At 45.7% G+C, this 20,955-nt stretch overlaps 1 pseudogene; it reads right to left on the reverse strand.

The window, feature by feature from the left end:
• LOC139550057 (casein kinase I-like) overlaps nucleotides 1–20,955 on the reverse strand; it is an 87,974-nt pseudogene that overhangs the window by 26,690 nt on the left and 40,329 nt on the right.

The following is a 20,955-nucleotide window of genomic DNA, read 5'->3' on the forward strand; positions in this document are numbered from 1 at the left end:
TTACCCAGGTGAGTATTGATACTCATGTAGGGTGTGGTGCCCATCAGACTGTTTACCTTTACCCAGGTGAGTATTGATACTCATGTAGGGTGTGGTGCCCATCAACCTGTTTACCTTTACCCAGGTGAGTATTGATACTCATGTAGGGTGTGGTGCCCATCAGACTGTTTACCTTTACCCAGGTGAGTATTGATACTCATGTAGGGTGTGGTGCCCATCAGGCTGTTTACCTTTACCCAGGTGAGTATTGATACTCATGTAGGGTATAGTGCCCATCAGGCTGTTTACCTTTACCCAGGTGAGTATTGATACTCATGTAACGTGTGGTGCCCATCAGGCTGTTTACCTTTACCCAGGTGAGTATTGATACTCATGTAACGCGTGGTGCCCGTCAGGCTGTTCACCTTTACCCAGGTGAGTATTGATACTCATGTAGGGTGTGGTGCCCATCAGGCTGTTTACCTTTACCCAGGTGAGTATTGATACTAATGTAGGGTGTGGTGCCCATCAGGCTGTTTACCTTTACCCAGGTGAGTATTATACTCATGTAGGGTGTGGTGCCCATCAGACTGTTTACCTTTACCCAGGTGAGTATTGATACTCATGTAGGGTGTGGTGCCCATCAGACTGTTTACCTTTACCCAGGTGAGTATTGATACTCATGTAGGGTGTGGTGCCCATCAACCTGTTTACCTTTACCCAGGTGAGTATTGATACTCATGTAGGGTGTGGTGCCCATCAGGCTGTTTACCTTTACCCAGGTGAGTATTGATACTCATGTAGGGTATAGTGCCCATCAGGCTGTTTACCTTTACCCAGGTGAGTATTGATACTCATGTAACGTGTGGTGCCCATCAGGCTGTTTACCTTTACCCAGGTGAGTATTGATACTCATGTAACGTGTGGTGCCCGTCAGGCTGTTCACCTTTACCCAGGTGAGTATTGATACTCATGTAGGGTGTGGTGCCCATCAGGCTGTTTACCTTTACCCAGGTGAGTATTGATACTCATGTAGGGTGTGGTGCCCATCAGGCTGTTTACCTTTACCCAGGTGAGTATTGATACTAATATAGGGTGTGGTGCCCATCAGGCTGTTTACCTTTACCCAGGTGAGTATTGATACTCATGTAGGGTGTGGTGCCCATCAGGCTGTTTACCTTTACCCAGGTGAGTATTGATACTAATGTAGGATGTAGTGCCCATCAGGCTGTTTACATTTACCCAGGTGAGTATTGATACTCATGTAGGGTGTAGTGCCCGTCAGGCTGTTTACCTTTACCCAGGTGAGTATTGATACTCATGTAGGGTGTGGTGCCCATCAGGCTGTTTACCTTTACCCAGGTGAGTATTGATACTCATGTAACGTGTAGTGCCCGTCAGGCTGTTTACCTTTACCCAGGTGAGTATTGATACTAATGTAGGGTGTGGTGCCCATCAGGCTGTTTACCTTTACCCAGGTGAGTATTGATACTCATGTAGGGTGTGGTGCCCATCAGGCTGTTTACCTTTACCCAGGTGAGTATTGATACTCATGTAGGGTGTGGTGCCCATCAACCTGTTTACCTTTACCCAGGTGAGTATTGATACTAATGTAGGGTGTGGTGCCCATCAGGCTGTTTACCTTTACGCAGGTGAGTATTGATACTCAAGTAGGGTGTGGTGCCCATCAGGCTGTTTACCTTTACCCAGGTGAGTATTGATACTCATGTAGGGTGTGGTGCCCATCAGACTGTTTACCTTTACCCAGGTGAGTATTGATACTCATGTAGGGTGTGGTGCCCATCAGGCTGTTTACCTTTACCCAGGTGAGTATTGATACTCATGTAGGGTGTGGTGCCCATCAGGCTGTTTACCTTTACCCAGGTGAGTATTGATACTCATGTAGGGTGTGGTGCCCATCAGACTGTTTACCTTTACCCATGTGAGTATTGATACTCATGTAGGGTGTGGTGCCCATCAGACTGTTTACCTTTACCCAGGTGAGTATTGATACTCATGTAGGGTGTGGTGCCCATCAGACTGTTTACCTTTACCCAGGTGAGTATTGATACTCATGTAGGGTGTGGTGCCCATCAGACTGTTTACCTTTACCCAGGTGAGTATTGATACTCATGTAGGGTGTGGTGCCCATCAACCTGTTTACCTTTACCCAGGTGAGTATTGATACTCATGTAGGGTGTGGTGCCCATCAGACTGTTTACCTTTGCCCAGGTGAGTATTGATACTCATGTAGGGTGTGGTGCCCATCAGGCTGTTTACCTTTACCCAGGTGAGTATTGATACTCATGTAGGGTGTGGTGCCCATCAGGCTGTTTACCTTTACCCAGGTGAGTATTGATACTCATGTAGGGTGTGGTGCCCATCAGACTGTTTACCTTTACCCAGGTGAGTATTGATACTCATGTAGGGTGTGGTGCCCATCAGACTGTTTACCTTTACCCAGGTGAGTATTGATACTCATGTAGGGTGTGGTGCCCATCAGGCTGTTTACCTTTACCCAGGTGAGTATTGATACTCATGTAGGGTGTGGTGCCCATCAGGCTGTTTACCTTTACCCAGGTGAGTATTGATACTCATGTAGGGTGTGGTGCCCATCAGACTGTTTACCTTTACCCATGTGAGTATTGATACTCATGTAGGGTGTGGTGCCCATCAGACTGTTTACCTTTACCCAGGTGAGTATTGATACTCATGTAGGGTGTGGTGCCCATCAGACTGTTTACCTTTACCCAGGTGAGTATTGATACTCATGTAGGGTGTGGTGCCCATCAGACTGTTTACCTTTACCCAGGTGAGTATTGATACTCATGTAGGGTGTGGTGCCCATCAACCTGTTTACCTTTACCCAGGTGAGTATTGATACTCATGTAGGGTGTGGTGCCCATCAGACTGTTCACCTTTGCCCAGGTGAGTATTGATACTCATGTAGGGTGTGGTGCCCATCAGGCTGTTTACCTTTACCCAGGTGAGTATTGATACTCATGTAGGGTGTGGTGCCCATCAGGCTGTTTACCTTTACCCAGGTGAGTATTGATACTCATGTAGGGTGTGGTGCCCATCAGACTGTTTACCTTTACCCAGGTGAGTATTGATACTCATGTAGGGTGTGGTGCCCATCAGACTGTTTACCTTTACCCAGGTGAGTATTGATACTCATGTAGGGTGTGGTGCCCATCAGACTGTTTACCTTTACCCAGGTGAGTATTGATACTCATGTAGGGTGTGGTGCCCATCAACCTGTTTACCTTTACCCAGGTGAGTATTGATACTCATGTAGGGTGTGGTGCCCATCAGACTGTTTACCTTTACCCAGGTGAGTATTGATATTCATGTAGGGTGTGGTGCCCATCAGACTGTTTACCTTTACCCAGGTGAGTATTGATACTCATGTAGGGTGTGGTGCCCATCAGGCTGTTTACCTTTACCCAGGTGAGTATTGATACTCCTGTAGGGCGTGGTGCCCATCAGGCTGTTTACCTTTACCCAGGCGAGTATTGATACTCATGTAGGGTGTGGTGCCCGTCAGGCTGTTTACCTTTACCCAGGTGAGTATTAATACTCATGTAACGTGCGGTGCCCGTCAGGCTGTTTACCTTTACCCATGTGAGTATTGATACTCATGTAACGTGCGGTGCCCGTCAGGCTGTTTACCTTTACCCAGGTGAGTATTGATACTCATGTAACGTGCGGTGCCCGTCAGGCTGTTTACCTTTGCCCAGGTGAGTATTGATACTCCTGTAGGGCGTGGTGCCCATCAGGCTGTTTACCTTTACCCAGGTGAGTATTGATACTCATGTAACGTGCGGTGCCCGTCAGGCTGTTTACCTTTACCCAGGTGAGTATTGATACTCATGTAACGTGCGGTGCCCGTCAGGCTGTTTACCTTTGCCCAGGTGAGTATTGATACTCCTGTAGGGCGTGGTGCCCATCAGGCTGTTTACCTTTACCCAGGTGAGTATTGATACTCATGTAACGTGCGGTGCCCGTCAGGCTGTTTACCTTTACCCAGGTGAGTATTGACGCTCATGTAACGTGCGGTGCCCGTCAGGCTGTTTACCTTTACCCAGGTGAGTATTGACGCTCATGTAACGTGCGGTGCCCGTCAGGCTGTTTACCTTTACCCAGGTGAGTATTGACGCTCATGTAACGTGCGGTGCCCGTCAGGCTCTTGTGCTCCCTGTAAGGGATGTGTTTCTTGGTCTCGGGGTCGATGTACTCTTTGGCCAGGCCGAAGTCGATGATGTGGATGGTGTGCTGCCGCTTGCTGCCGGGCCGGCCAACCAGGAAGTTCTCTGGCTTCACGTCCCGGTAGATCAGACTCCTGGTGTGGACGAACTCCATCCGCGTGATCTGGGAGAGGGGGGGGGGGGGGATAAACTTGGATTAGCTAACACAACGTGCCATTGGAACACAGGATTGATGGTTGCTGATAATGGGCCTCTGTACGCCTATGTAGATATTCCATTAAAAACCTGCCGTTTCCAGCTACAATAGTTATTTACAGCATTAACAATGTCTACACTGTATTTCTGATCAATTTGATGTTATTTTAACAGACAAAAAATTTGCTTTTCTTTCAAAAACAAGTACAATTCTAAGTGACCCCAAACTTTTGAACGGTATTGTATATAACAGAAACAATGTTTGCTGTTATTCTGTTTATCTCACTCTTAACAACTTAATAGTTAGTAGTTACGGTATTTCTGACTGCTATTCTTTCTTTTGGAACATGAAATCACTATCAGTTAGCATGTGGAACATTCAGGGCCTAAACTCATCAACCTATCAGTTAGCATGTGGAACATTCAGGGCCTAAACTCATCAACCTATCAGTTAGCATGTGGAACATTCAGGGCCTAAACTCATCAACCTATCAGTTAGCATGTGGAACATTCAGGGCCTAAACTCATCAACCTATCAGTTAGCATGTGGAACATTCAGGGCCTAAACTCGTCAACCTATCAGTTAGCATGTGGAACATTCAGGGCCTAAACTCATCAACCTATCAGTTAGCATGTGGAACATTCAGGGCCTAAACTCATCATCCTATCAGTTAGCATGTGGAACATTCAGGGCCTAAACTCATCATCCTATCAGTTAGCATGTGGAACATTCAGGGCCTAAACTCATCATCCTATCAGTTAGCATGTGGAACATTCAGGGCCTAAACTCATCATCCTATCAGTTAGCATGTGGAACATTCAGGGCCTAAACTCATCAACCTATCAGTTAGCATGTGGAACATTCAGGGCCTAAACTCATCAACCTATCAGTTAGCATGTGGAACATTCAGGGCCTAAACTCATCAACCTATCAGTTAGCATGTGGAACATTCAGGGCCTAAACTCATCATCCTATCAGTTAGCATGTGGAACATTCAGGGCCTAAACTCATCAACCTATCAGTTAGCATGTGGAACATTCAGGGCCTAAACTCATCAACCTATCAGTTAGCATGTGGAACATTCAGGGCCTAAACTCATCATCCTATCAGTTAGCATGTGGAACATTCAGGGCCTAAACTCATCATCCTATCAGTTAGCATGTGGAACATTCAGGGCCTAAACTCATCAACCTATCAGTCAGCATGTGGAACATTCAGGGCCTAAACTCATCAACCTATCAGTTAGCATGTGGAACATTCAGGGTCTAAACTCATCAACCTATCAGTCAGCATGTGGAACATTCAGGGCCTAAACTCGTCAACCTATCAGTTAGCATGTGGAACATTCAGGGCCTAAACTCATCAACCTATCAGTTAGCATGTGGAACATTCAGGGCCTAAACTCATCATCCTATCAGTTAGCATGTGGAACATCCAGGGCCTAAACTCATCAACCTATCAGTTAGCATGTGGAACATTCAGGGCCTAAACTCGTCAACCTATCAGTTAGCATGTGGAACATTCAGGGCCTAAACTCATCAACCTATCAGTTAGCATGTGGAACATTCAGGGCCTAAACTCATCATCCTATCAGTTAGCATGTGGAACATCCAGGGCCTAAACTCATCAACCTATCAGTTAGCATGTGGAACATTCAGGGCCTAAACTCATCAACCTATCAGTTAGCATGTGGAACATCCAGGGCCTAAACTCATCATCCTATCAGTTAGCATGTGGAACATCCAGGGCCTAAACTCATCAACCTATCAGTTAGCATGTGGAACATTCAGGGCCTAAACTCATCATCCTATCAGTTAGCATGTGGAACATTCAGGGCCTAAACTCGTCAACCTATCAGTTAGCATGTGGAACATCCAGGGCCTAAACTCATCAACCTATCAGTTAGCATGTGGAACATTCAGAAGAAGAACTCTAACTAGTGACTAAGAAGTCACTGGAGTTCAACAAAAATCTGAAAGATGTTGACGTCATCATTCTGCAGGAGACATGGTGTCACTGTCCCACAGGCTACAGAGAGGTCATCATGATGTCACTGTCCCACAGGCTACAGAGAGGTCACCATGCTGTCACTGTCCCACAGGTTACAGAGAGGTCATCATGATGTCACTGTCCCACAGGCTACAGAGAGGTCATCATGATGTCACTGTCCCACAGGATACAGAGAGGTCATCATGCTGTCACTGTCCCACAGGCTACAGAGAGGTCATCATGATGTCACTGTCCCACAGGCTACAGAGAGGTCATCATGATGTCACTGTCCCACAGGTTACAGAGAGGTCATCATGATGTCACTGTCCCACAGGCTACAGAGAGGTCATCATGATGTCACTGTCCCACAGGCTACAGAGAGGTCATCATGATGTCACTGTCCCACAGGTTACAGAGAGGTCATCATGATGTCACTGTCCCACAGGCTACAGAGAGGTCAACATGATGTCACTGTCCCACAGGCTACAGAGAGGTCATCATGATGTCACTGTCCCACAGGATACAGAGAGGTCATCATGATGTCACTGTCCCACAGGATACAGAGAGGTCATCATGCTGTCACTGTCCCACAGGATACAGAGAGGTCATCATGATGTCACTGTCCCACAGGCTACAGAGAGGTCAACATGATGTCACTGTCCCACAGGCTACAGAGAGGTCATCATGATGTCACTGTCCCACAGGATACAGAGAGGTCATCATGATGTCACTGTCCCACAGGCTACAGAGAGGTCAACATGATGTCACTGTCCCACAGGCTACAGAGAGGTCATCATGATGTCACTGTCCCACAGGATACAGAGAGGTCATCATGATGTCACTGTCCCACAGGATACAGAGAGGTCATCATGCTGTCACTGTCCCACAGGATACAGAGAGGTCATCATGATGTCACTGTCCCACAGGCTACAGAGAGGTCATCATGATGTCACTGTCCCACAGGCTACAGAGAGGTCATCATGCTGTCACTGTCCCACAGGCTACAGAGAGGTCACCATGATGTCACTGTCCCACAGGCTACAGAGAGGTCATCATGATGTCACTGTCCCACAGGCTACAGAGAGGTCTTCATGCTGTCACTGTCCCACAGGTTACAGAGAGGTCATCATGCTGTCACTGTCCCACAGGCTACAGAGAGGTCATCATGCTGTCACTGTCCCACAGGCTACAGAGAGGTCATTATGATGTCACTGTCCCACAGGCTACAGAGAGGTCATTATGCTGTCACTGTCCCACAGGCTACAGAGAGGTCATCATGATGTCACTGTCCCACAGGCTACAGAGAGGTCATCATGATGTCACTGTCCCACAGGCTACAGAGAGGTCATCATGATGTCACTGTCCCACAGGCTACAGAGAGGTCATCATGATGTCACTGTCCCCCAGGCTACAGAGAGGTCATCATGATGTCACTGTCCCACAGGCTACAGAGAGGTCACCATGCTGTCACTGTCCCACAGGCTACAGAGAGGTCATCATGATGTCACTGTCCCACAGGCTACAGAGAGGTCATCATGCTTCCACTGTCCCACAGGCTACAGAGAGGTCATCATGATGTCACTGTCCCACAGGATACAGAGAGGTCATCATGATGTCACTGTCCCACAGGATACAGAGAGGTCATCATGCTGTCACTGTCCCACAGGATACAGAGAGGTCATCATGCTGTCACTGTCCCACAGGCTACAGAGAGGTCATCATGCTGTCACTGTCCCACAGGCTACACAGAGAGGTCATCATGCTGTCACTATCCCACAGGCTACACAGAGAGGTCATCATGCTGTCACTGTCCCACAGGCTACAGAGAGGTCATCATGCTGTCACTGTCCCACAGGCTACAGAGAGGTCATTATGCTGTCACTGTCCCACAGGATACAGAGAGGTCATCATGATGTCACTGTCCCACAGGATACAGAGAGGTCATCATGATGTCACTGTCCCACAGGATACAGAGAGGTCATCATGCTGTCACTGTCCCACAGGATACAGAGAGGTCATCATGCTGTCACTGTCCCACAGGCTACAGAGAGGTCATCATGCTGTCACTGTCCCACAGGCTACACAGAGAGGTCATCATGCTGTCACTGTCCCACAGGCTACAGAGAGGTCATCATGCTGTCACTGTCCCACAGGCTACAGAGAGGTCATTATGCTGTCACTGTCCCACAGGCTACAGAGAGGTCATCATGCTGTCACTGTCCCACAGGATACAGAGAGGTCACCATGATGTCACTGTCCCACAGGCTACAGAGAGGTCATCATGCTGTCACTGTCCCACAGGCTACAGAGAGGTCATCATGCTGTCACTGTCCCACAGGCTACAGAGAGGTCATCATGCTGTCACTGTCCCACAGGCTACAGAGAGGTCACCATGCTGTCACTGTCCCACAGGCTACAGAGAGGTCATCATGCTGTCACTGTCCCACAGGCTACAGAGAGGTCATCATGCTGTCACTGTCCCACAGGCTACAGAGAGGTCACCATGCTGTCACTGTCCCACAGGCTACAGAGAGGTCATCATGCTTCCACTGTCCCACAGGCTACAGAGAGGTCATCATGCTGTCACTGTCCCACAGGCTACAGAGAGGTCATCATGCTGTCACTGTCCCACAGGCTACAGAGAGGTCACCATGCTGTCACTGTCCCACAGGCTACAGAGAGGTCATCATGCTGTCACTGTCCCACAGGCTACAGAGAGGTCATTATGCTGCCACTGTCCCACAGGCTACAGAGAGGTCATCATGCTGTCACTGTCCCACAGGCTACAGAGAGGTCATCATGATGTCACTGTCCCACAGGCTACAGAGAGGTCATCATGATGTCACTGTCCCACAGGCTACAGAGAGGTCATCATGCTGTCACTGTCCCACAGGCTACAGAGAGGTCAACATGCTGTCACTGTCCCACAGGCTACAGAGAGGTCATCATGCTGTCACTGTCCCACAGGCTACAGAGAGGTCATCATGCTGTCACTGTCCCACAGGCTACAGAGAGGTCATCATGCTGTCACTGTCCCACAGGCTACAGAGAGTTCAACATGCTGTCACTGTCCCACAGGCTACAGAGAGGTCATCATGCTGTCACTGTCCCACAGGCTACAGAGAGGTCAACATGCTGTCACTGTCCCACAGGCTACAGAGAGGTCATCATGCTGTCACTGTCCCACAGGCTACAGAGAGGTAATTGTGCCGTCACAGAAACACAGCTCTGTCAACAGAGGCAGAGACTCTGGAGGACTGATCATTTGGTTAAAAATGAAAAATGAACTTGTACTGACAGAAAAAGATGTGTTCCGTTGCGCAATATATATCCCCCCCCCCCCCCCTCAGAATCCCCATATTACTCAGAGGAGATCTTCCCTTGAGGAAGAGACGTGCCATTTCCAGGCCCAGAGAAATGTGCTCATCTGTGGGGACACAAATGCGGCACAGGAACACGACCTGATCTAACGAGGGGACAGCTTTATTACAGGCCATACTGTTTCTAACGGTCTTCATCTCCCCCATAGAAACAACAGTGACAGCACCGTCAACAACAACGGAAGGGATCTGTTGCAGCTCTGTAGAAGCCTGGGTCTGTACTTTGTCAATGGTAGGTTACGGGGGGGACTCTTTGGGGAGATTCACCTACTGCTCACCTCTTGGCCACAGTACAGTAGACTATATGATCACAGACATTGACCCTTTCTCTCTCAGCTCATTCACTGTCAAGCCACTAACACCTCTGTCTGATCACAGCCAAATTATGTTGTTCCTCAAAAGAACAGACATGGAAACAACCAGACATTCACAGCCCAGTAAGCTGTACAACATCAGACATTCATACAGATGGGCCCAAAACAGCACAGAAGAATACCAGAAAGCAACCTGGAACCAAAATATCCAAACACTCTTAGATAACTTTCTGGATAGCACATTCCCTCACAGTAAAGAAGGCATCAATCTAGCAGGACAAAACATAAACTATATATTCAGGAAAACCGCAAAAGAAGCACAACTGAAATTGATAAAAAAACAAAAACAAAAAAGATCACAGATGACAACTGGTTTGATGCAGATTGTAAAATTATAAGGAAAAAACTTAGAACACTATCCAACCAAAAGCACAGAGACCCAAATAATGGTGAATTACACCTTCATTACTGTGAGACTTTAAAACTATAAACGTAACACTCAGAATCAAAAAAGCCCAGTACAACAGCAAGCAGCTGACACTAATTGAGGAGTCCATAAACACAAACAACTTCTGGCAAAATTGGAGGAATTAGCGATACAAAATGGTGACATATGGACAACCCATTTTAAAACGCTCTACAACACTGTTCAAATTGACACAAACGCAGAACAACGCCAGATTCATGAGAAGTTGAACGGATTAGAAAAAGCTATAAAGGACAAACAAAACCCATTGGACTCCCCAATTACTGACCAGGAGCTCTATAAGAAACTTCAGGCTTTTTTAAACTTCAGGAAATTTAAAAAAGCATGCAGACCTCATCCTAAATGAGATGCTGAAACTCACTAGTGCACAATTTCAAATTGGCTATATTAAAACAGTTTAATTTGATCCTGAGTGTAGGTTATGTCCCTGACATCTGGAATCAAGGACTCATAACCCCAATCTTTAAAAACGGAGACAAATTTGACCCTAACAATTACAGAGGCATTTGTGTGAACAGTAACCTGGGGAAGGTTTTCTGTAGTATTATAAATGTAAGAGTTCTAAACTTCCTTAATAAGCACAATGTCTTGAGTAAAAGCCAAATTGGATTTATACCAAAACATCGCACGACTGATCATATTTACACCCTACACACACCCTGATAGATAAACATGTCCACCAAAATAATACCAAAATATACGCTTGCTTTATCGACTTCCAAAAAGCATTTGATTCTATTTGGCACACAGGACTGTTCTACAAAGTTATTGAAAGTGGTGTAGTGGGTAAAGCATATGACATAATTAAAACAATGTAAACTGGCAATACGTGCAGCATTAAAATTGGCAAGAAAATAACATAATTATTTAACCAGGGGTGGGGCCTTCGCCAGGGTTGCAATCTGAGCCCTGCACTCGTCAATATTTACATCATCGAATTGGCCACTATTCTAGAAAAATCCTCAGCCCCTGATGTTAGTCTCTACAATTCAGAGGTTAAATGCCTGCTCTTCGCAGATGACCTATGCCTGCTGTCACCCATAGCACATGGCCTACAGCAGAGCCTGGACCTGCTAGAGCAGTACTGCCAGAACTGGGCCCTGGCAGTAAACCCCAAAAAGCCTAAAATAATGATTTTACAGAGAAGATCCAGATCTCAGGGAATTAGACCAAAGTTCTCAATTGGTACAAAATATATATAGTACTGTACACACTACAATTACTGAGGTTTAAATATAAGCTCAACTGGACACCTTACTGAGGCAGTGAATGAACTGAGAGAGAAAGCACGCAGGGCATTCTACGCCATTAAAAAACAAATTCAGATTGAAATACCTTTGGCTGAAACTAATTGAATGTGTCATTGAACCATTTGTACTTTATGGCAGCGAGGTGTGGGGTCCACTTGCAAAACAAGATTTCACCAAATGGGACAAACACCATTGAAACCCTGCATGCAGAGTTCTGTAAGATTCTTCTACATGTCCAGAGGAAAACTACAAACAATGCATGCAGGGCAGAATTAGGCCAATATCCACTAATAATAAAAACTCAAAAAAGAGCAAATAAGTTTCAGAAACATCTAAAATACAGTGACCCCCTCTCATATCACTACCACGCCCTTCAATGCCAAGAGCTGAACAAAGAAAAGAGTCTCCTCATCCAGCTGGTCCTGGGGCTGAGTTCACTAACCTGTTCTACTAACACACTGAAGCCTCAGTCCCCTCATCCAGCTGGTCCTGGGGCTGAGTTCACTAACCTGTTCTACTAACACACTGAAGCCTCAGACCCCTCATCCAGCTGGTCCTGGGGCTGAGTTCACTAACCTGTTCTACTAACACACTGAAGCCTCAGTCCCCTCATCCAGCTGGTCCTGGGGCTGAGTTCACTAACCTGTTCTACTAACACACTGAAGCCTCAGACCCCTCATCCAGCTGGTCCTGGGGCTGAGTTCACTAACCTGTTCTACTAACACACTGAAGCCTCAGACCCCTCATCCAGCTGGTCCTGGGGCTGAGTTCACTAACCTGTTCTACTAACACACTGAAGCCTCAGTCCCCTCATCCAGCTGGTCCTGGGGCTGAGTTCACTAACCTGTTCTACTAACACACTGAAGCCTCAGTCCCCTCATCCAGCTGGTCCTGGGGCTGAGTTCACTAACCTGTTCTACTAACACACTGAAGCCTCAGTCCCCTCATCCAGCTGGTCCTGGGGCTGAGTTCACTAACCTGTTCTACTAACACACTGAAGCCTCAGTCCCCTCATCCAGCTGGTCCTGGGGCTGAGTTCACTAACCTGTTCTACTAACACACTGAAGCCTCAGACCCCTCATCCAGCTGGTCCTGGGGCTGAGTTCACTAACCTGTTCTACTAACACACTGAAGCCTCAGTCCCCTCATCCAGCTGGTCCTGGGGCTGAGTTCACTAACCTGTTCTACTAACACACTGAAGCCTCAGACCCCTCATCCAGCTGGTCCTGGGGCTGAGTTCACTAACCTGTTCTACTAACACACTGAAGCCTCAGTCCCCTCATCCAGCTGGTCCTGGGGCTGAGTTCACTAACCTGTTCTACTAACACACTGAAGCCTCAGTCCCCTCATCCAGCTGGTCCTGGGGCTGAGTTCACTAACCTGTTCTACTAACACACTGAAGCCTCAGTCCCCTCATCCAGCTGGTCCTGGGGCTGAGTTCACTAACCTGTTCTACTAACACACTGAAGCCTCAGTCCCCTCATCCAGCTGGTCCTGGGGCTGAGTTCACTAACCTGTTCTACTAACACACTGAAGCCTCAGACCCCTCATCCAGCTGGTCCTGGGGCTGAGTTCACTAACCTGTTCTACTAACACACTGAAGCCTCAGTCCCCTCATCCAGCTGGTCCTGGGGCTGAGTTCACTAACCTGTTCTACTAACACACTGAAGCCTCAGACCCCTCATCCAGCTGGTCCTGGGGCTGAGTTCACTAACCTGTTCTACTAACACACTGAAGCCTCAGTCCCCTCATCCAGCTGGTCCTGGGGCTGAGTTCACTAACCTGTTCTACTAACACACTGAAGCCTCAGTCCCCTCATCCAGCTGGTCCTGGGGCTGAGTTCACTAACCTGTTCTACTAACACACTGAAGCCTCAGTCCCCTCATCCAGCTGGTCCTGGGGCTGAGTTCACTAACATGTTCTACTAACACACTGAAGCCTCAGGACCAGAACATCCAATCAATCAGGATAAACCAAATTACAACACAGTCAAAACTAAACTACATTGCTTATTGGGAAACACAAGCACAAAGCAAAATGCAGTGCTATCTGGCCCTAAATCGACAGTACACTGTGGCAAACTATTTGACCATGGTTACTGATCAAAACCTTAGAACAACCTTGACAAAGTACAGGCTCAGTGAGCACAGCCTTGCCATTGAGAAGGGTAGTAGACACAGGAAAACCTGGCTCCCTGTAGAGGAAAGGCTGTGCAACCACTGCACAACAGCAGAACCTGAGACAGAGCTGCATTTCCTGACAAAATGTCAAAAATATAAAACAATTAGAGAGAGAGAGGAGAGAGAGAGAGGAGGAGAGAGATACAGAGAGAGAGAAAGAGAGACAGAGAGAGAGAAAGAGAAACAGAGAGAGACAGAGAGAGAGAGAGAGAGAGAGAGAGAGAGAGAGAGAGAGAGAGAGAGAGAGAGAGAGAGACAGAGACAGAGAGAGAGAGAGAGAGACAGAGAGAGAGACAGAGAGAGACAGAGACAGTGAAATAAAGAGTGTGTGTATTTGTACCAGTTGAATAGCGATCATGAGGACGGTCTTGAGGGAGAAGGTTCTGTCACACAGATCAAACAGGTCTTCCAGACTGGGCCCCAGCAGCTCCAGAACCATGGCATTATACTTCCCACAGGGCCCAAAGTAGAACACCTGGGGGACGCCCTCTGCAGAGACATAATGAGACATATTGCTTTACAAAAACAACAACAATAACACAAAGCATCAATTGCAACTTAGAATCAAGTGAGTGCCTCATTTCACTAGGTCAATAGACTGCTATTACTCTTTAAAACCCGGTCCTCCTGGTGCCAACGGGGCAATACATTTGGGTGAGCCCCCCCTCGCCCCTAGTAGCCTCGTTTCACTGGCAAAAATAAAATGAAACCATCTAGTGTTCAGCGAAATAACAATACAATGTCAAATACAGTTGAAGTCGGAAGTTTACATACACCTTAGCCAAATACATTTAACTTCTTATGGCTGAAGGGGCAGTATTGAGTAGCTTGGATGAAAGGTGCACAGAGGTGCACAGAGGTGCCCAGAGCAAACGGCCTGCTCCTATGTCATAGTTGCTAATATATGCACATTATTATTAGTATTGGATAGAAAACACTCTGAAGTTTCTAAAACTGTTTGAATTATGTCTGTGAGTATAACAGAACTCATATGGCAGGCAAAAACCAAAGAAGTTCCACTTCCTGTTTGGATATATTCTGGGGGTGGCAGATTTTCAACCAAGCTCTCATTGAAATTACAGAGAGATATGGATGGGTTTTCACTTCCTACGGCTTCCACTAGATGTCAACAGTCAATAGAACTTAGTCTGATGACTCTAATGTGAAGGGAGGCCGAAGGAGACAGGAATGAGTAATCACTTCCATGAGGTGCCCACGCATTGAACTGGCGCGTTCATGTGAGAGGGAGCTCCGTTCCATCGGTCAATTGAAGTCGATGTAATTCTCCGGTTGGAACGTTATTCAAGATGTATGTTAACAAGATTGATTCAGTACATCGTTTGACATGTTTCTACTGACTGTAACGGAACGTTTGGACATTTCGTCACGTTATAGTGGACGCGCTTTGAGACTTTGGTTAGGGCGTTTGGTAAACAATTCGAAAGTAGCTAATTGGACATAAATAACGGACATTATCGAACAAATCAAGCATTTATTGTGGACCTGGGATTCCTAGGACTGCATTCTGATGAAGTTCATCAAAGGTAAGGGAATATTTATCATGTATTTTCTGGTTTCTGTTGACCCCAACATGCCGGCTAATTTGGCTATTGTTCTGAGCTCCGTCTCAGATTATTGCATGGTTTGCTTTTTCCGTAAAGTGTTTTTGAAATCTGACACAGCGGTTGCATTAAGGAGAGGTATATCTATAATTCCATGTGTATAACTTGTATTATCATCTACATTTATGATGAGTATTTCTGTTGAAACGATGTGGCTATGCAAAATCACTTGATGTTTTTGCAACTAGTGAATCTAACGCGCCAATGTAAACTCAGATTTCTTTATATAAATATGAACTTTATCAAACAAAACATGCATGTATTGTGTAACATTAAGTCCTATGAGTGGCATCTGATGAAGATAATCAAAGGTTAGTGATTAATTTGAGTCCATTTCTGGTTTTTGTGAAAGCTATCTTTCGCTGAAAAAATGGCTGTGCTTATTGTGGTTTTGTGATGACCTAACATAATCGTTTGTAGTGCTTTCGCTGAAAAGCCTATTTGAAATCGGACACTTTGGTGGGATTAACAACAAGATTACCTTTAAAATGATATAAAACACATGAATGTCTGAGGAATTTTAATTGTGAGATTTCTGTTTTTTGAATTTGGCGCCCTGTACTTTCACTGGCTGTTGTCATACCATCCCGTTAATGGGATTGCAGCCATAAGAAGTTTAAACTCAGTTTTTCACAATTCCTGACATTTAAACAGAGTAAATATTCCCTGTTTTAGGTCGGTTAGGATCACCACTTTATTTTAAGAATGTGAAATGTCAGAATAATAGTAGAGAGAATGATTTATTTCAGCTTTTATTTCTTTCATCACATTCCCAGTGGGTCAGAAGTTTACATACACTCAATTAGTATTTGGTAGCATTGCCTTTAAATTGTTTAACTTGGGTCGAACATTTTCGGGTAGCCTTCCACAAGCTTTCCACAATAAGTTGGGTGAATTTCGGCCCATTCCTCCTGGGAGAGCTGGTGTAACTGAGTCAGGTTTGTAGGCCTCCTTGCTCACACACGCTTTTTCTATAGGATTGAGGTCAGGGCTTTGTGATGGCCACTCCAATACCTTGACTTTGTTGTCCTTAAGCCATTTCCCACAACTTTGGAAGTATGCTTGGGGTCATTGTCCATTTGGAAGACCCATTTGCGACCAAGCTATAACTTCCTGACTAATATCTTGAGATGTTGCTTCAATATATCCACATAATTTTCCTTCCTCATGATGCCATCTATTTTGTGAAGTGCACCAGTGCCTCCTGCAGCAAAGCACCCCCACAACATGATGCTGCCACCCCTGTGCTTCACGGTTGGGATGGTGTTCTTTGGCTTGCAAGCCTCCCCCTTTTTCCTCCAAACATAATGGTCATTATTGCCAAACAGTTCTATTTTTGTTTCATCAGACCGGAGGACATTTCTCCAAAAAGTACGATCTTTGTCCACATGTGCAGTTGCAAACCGTAGTCTGGCTTTTTTATGGCAGTTTTGGAGCAGTGGCTTCTTCCTTGCTGAGCTGCCTTTCAGGTTATGTTGATATAGGACTCATTTTACTGTGGACATAGATACTTTTGTACCTGTTTCCTCCAGCATCTTCACAAGGTCCTTTGCTGTTGTTCTGGGATTGATTTGCACTTTTCACATCAAAGTACGTTTATCTCTAGGAGACAGAACGCATCTCCTTCCTGAGCGTTATGACGGCTGCGTGATCCCATGTTGTTTTTACTTGCGTAGTATTGTTTGTACAGATGATTGTGGTACCTTCAGGCATTTGGAAATTGCTCCCAAGCATGAACCAGACTTGTGGAGGTCTACAGTTTTTTTTCTGAGGTCTTGGCTGATTTCTTTTGATTTTCCCATGATGTCAAGCAAAGAGGCACTGCGTTTGAGGGTAGGCCTTGAAATACATCCACAGTTACACCTCCAACTGACTCAGGTAATGTCAATTAGCCTATCAGAAGCTTCTAAATCCATGATATCATTTTCTGGAATTTTCCAAGCTGTTTAAAGGCACAGTCAACTTAGTGTATTTAAACTTCTGACCCACTGGAATTGTGATACAGTGAATTATACGTGAAATAATCTGTCTGTAAACAATTGTTGTGTCATGCACAAAGTAGATGTCCTAACCCAACTTGCCAAAACTATAGTTTGTTAACAAGAAATTTGTGGAGTGGATGAAAAATTACTTTTAATGACTTTAATTACAACCTAAGTGTATGTAAACTTCCGACTTCAACTGTACATGTAGCCTAGTCAAATAATTAACATCCAATCAGATTAACCGTTACTCTCTCGCAGGAATTCCACTAACGGTCCGTATGTAGCCAAACGTAGCTGCTGCTCATTCCGTTTGCTCGAAAATGGATAAATGGTTAAAAAAAAGTAAGGCCCGCGTCCATAGAGACACATATAGCCCAGCTAGCATGGACATGTTGTCAGATTCTGATGCAGCCGAAGAGTAACTGCCCCCTTAACCAGGAAAGCACCGAACAGACAGGGACGTTGGACCATCGAAGAGGCGCAAATATGATGAGAACTACATTGATTTGGGGTTCACTTATATTGGGAGTAGTGCCTTTCCTCAGCCACAGTGTGTTATATGTGCAAAAGTACTATCTCACAACTCGATGAAACTGCCACACAGCGATTTAGAAACGAAACATGACAATTTGAAAAATAAGCCACAGGAGTTTTTTGAGTGAGAATTAAGACTTTCGAGTAGTAAGACATGTATAAAAGCAACAGATATCATTAATACGAAGGGACTAGAAGCGTCTTATATGGTGAGCAACCGAGTGTCTAGGACAGGCAAGCACCATACTATTGTGGAGGATTTAATTCCTCCTGCTGCCGCGGATATGACTGGGACAATGCTGGGAGAAAAGGCCATAAAAACTACACAGACAATGCCTTCTTCAAACAACACTGTTTCACGACGCACCGGTGACATGGCAGGAGATGTTTCGAAACAATTACTGCTTCGCATACAAGCCAGTTAATTCTATGCATTACAGCAGGATGAGTCAACAGACGTGGCGTGGCCTGGCACAGGTCCTGGTGGTTAGAGCATTGGGCGAAAAACCGAAAGGTTGCTGGATCGAATCTCCGAGCTGACAAGGTAAAAAAATCTGTCGTTCTGCCCCTGAACAAGGCAGTTAACCCACTGTTCCCTGGTAGACCGTCATTGTAAATAAGAATTTGTTCTTAAATGACTTGCCTAGTTAACTTTGTAAGGCTAGGGAGCAGTATCCTGAATTCCGGATGACTGACGTGCCCAAAGTAAACTGCCTGTTACTCCGGCCCAGAAGTTAGGATATGCATAGTTATGGATATGCAAGTTTCCAAAACTGTTATAATAATGTCTGTGAGTATAACAGAACTGATATGGCAGGCGGACAACCCGAGGAGAATCCATCCGGAATAATTGTTTTTGAGCCCATTTCAATGCTAGTCTATGGGATATTCAAAAGAATTCCTCCCAGATTGCAGTTCCTATGGCTTCCACTAGATGTCAACAGTCTTTAGAAAGGGTTTCAGGCTTGTTTTTTGAAAAATGAACGAGTAGTTGTAGTTTTTCCAAGGTGTCTCTCATTAGAAAAGTAGTCTTGTTGCGCTCGTGAATGAGGTGCGCGCTCTTCGTTATTTATCTTCCCTATTGAACATACTACATCTCCGTCTTAAATTTGATCGTTTATTTAGATATTAGAGTACCTGAGGATTAATTAGAAACATCGTTTGACTTGTTTGAACAAACTTTACTGGTAACTTTTTGAATTCGTTTGTATGCATGTTGAACAAGTAGAATCCTGAATCAAGGACATTTTTGGGATGTAAAGTAGGACCAAAGGCTATATACAGGGTATTACGGTACCGAGTCAATGTGCAGGCTATATACAGGGGGTACCGGTACAGAGTCAATGTGGAGGCTATATACAGGGTGTTACGGTACAGAGTCAATGTGGAGGCTATATACAGGGTGTTACGGTACAGAGTCAATGTGGAGGCTATATACAGGGTGTTACGGTACAGAGTCAATGTGCGGGGTCACAGGTTAGTTGAGGATACATGTAACAGTTTTCCTGATAATAAACGTCCATTATATTGGTGTTCATGACTACAGAGAATCAATATAATTCTGTGTTGTTGTCTCACCTGAACTCCCCAGCTGGACCCTAGGATTCAACACCATATTCTTACAACCTTCTATCATCATAATTCACTCACCTGAACTCCCCAGCTGCTTATAGAACCTGTACTCCAGGTGGAGCTGTGGGGCCCGCGACTTGATAGGCTCCTGGAAATGAGATAAACACCATGAGGGTTAGAGGTCAAACAGCATGATGAGGGTTAGAGGTCAAACAGCATGATGAGGGTTAGAGGTCAAACAGCATGATGAGGGTTAGAGGTCAAACATCGTGATGAGGGTTAGAGGTCAAACATCGTGATGAGGGTTAGAGGTCAAACAGCATGATGAGGGTTAGAGGTCAAACAGCATGATGAGGGTTAGAGGTCAAACAGCTTGATGAGGGTTAGAGGTCAAACAGCATGATGAGGGTTAGAGGTCAAACAGCATGATGAGGGTTAGAGGTCAAACAGCATGATGAGGGTTAGAGGTCAAACAGCATGATGAGGGTTAGAGGTCAAACAACATGATGAGGGTTAGAGGTCAAACAGCATGATGAGGGTTAGAGGTCAAACAGCATGATGAGGGTTAGAGGTCAAACAGCATGATGAGGGTTAGAGGTCAAACAGCATGATGAGGGTTAGAGGTCAAACAGCATGATGAGGGTTAGAGTTCAAACAGCATGATGAGGGTTAGAGGTCAAACAGCTTGATGAGGGTTAGAGATCAAACAGCATGAGGGTTAAAGGTCAAACAATGGGGATAGCTCATAACTTCATGACAGGAAAGAGACTGTCTCTCAATCAATCCCAATAACTCAGTTGGTGGGTGAACGTGTGTCCCGGACTAAGCACGGGTATGGGGTTCAGGACCACAGGAGGTTGAGTCATTTATGACACGCATCTCCCCACACAGTGCGCAAGCAAACCACAGACGAGAGGGCTTTCTGAGCAAGTCTGTGTAAAACCAAACCACAGACGAGAGGGCTTTCTGAGCAAGTCTGTGTAAAACCAAACCACAGACGAGAGGGCTTTCTGAGCAAGTCTGTGTAAAACCAAACCAACAAGCCAAACAGAAACGGATTGCATTTAAACCCACAGGATGTTCTGAACAGCTAACCCAGAGGACAGGATGTTCCGAACAGCTAACCCAGTGGACAGGATGTTCTGAACAGCTAACCCAGTGGACAGGGAGGCTTACAACAGCTGCAGGACTACAACAACTTCAGGACTACGTACAAGCTGCAGGACTACAACAGCTTTAGGACTACGTACATGCTGCAG

Source organism: Salvelinus alpinus, chromosome 23 (genome assembly GCF_045679555.1).
Source record: "Salvelinus alpinus chromosome 23, SLU_Salpinus.1, whole genome shotgun sequence".
In the NCBI taxonomy this organism is placed as follows: domain Eukaryota; kingdom Metazoa; phylum Chordata; class Actinopteri; order Salmoniformes; family Salmonidae; genus Salvelinus; species Salvelinus alpinus.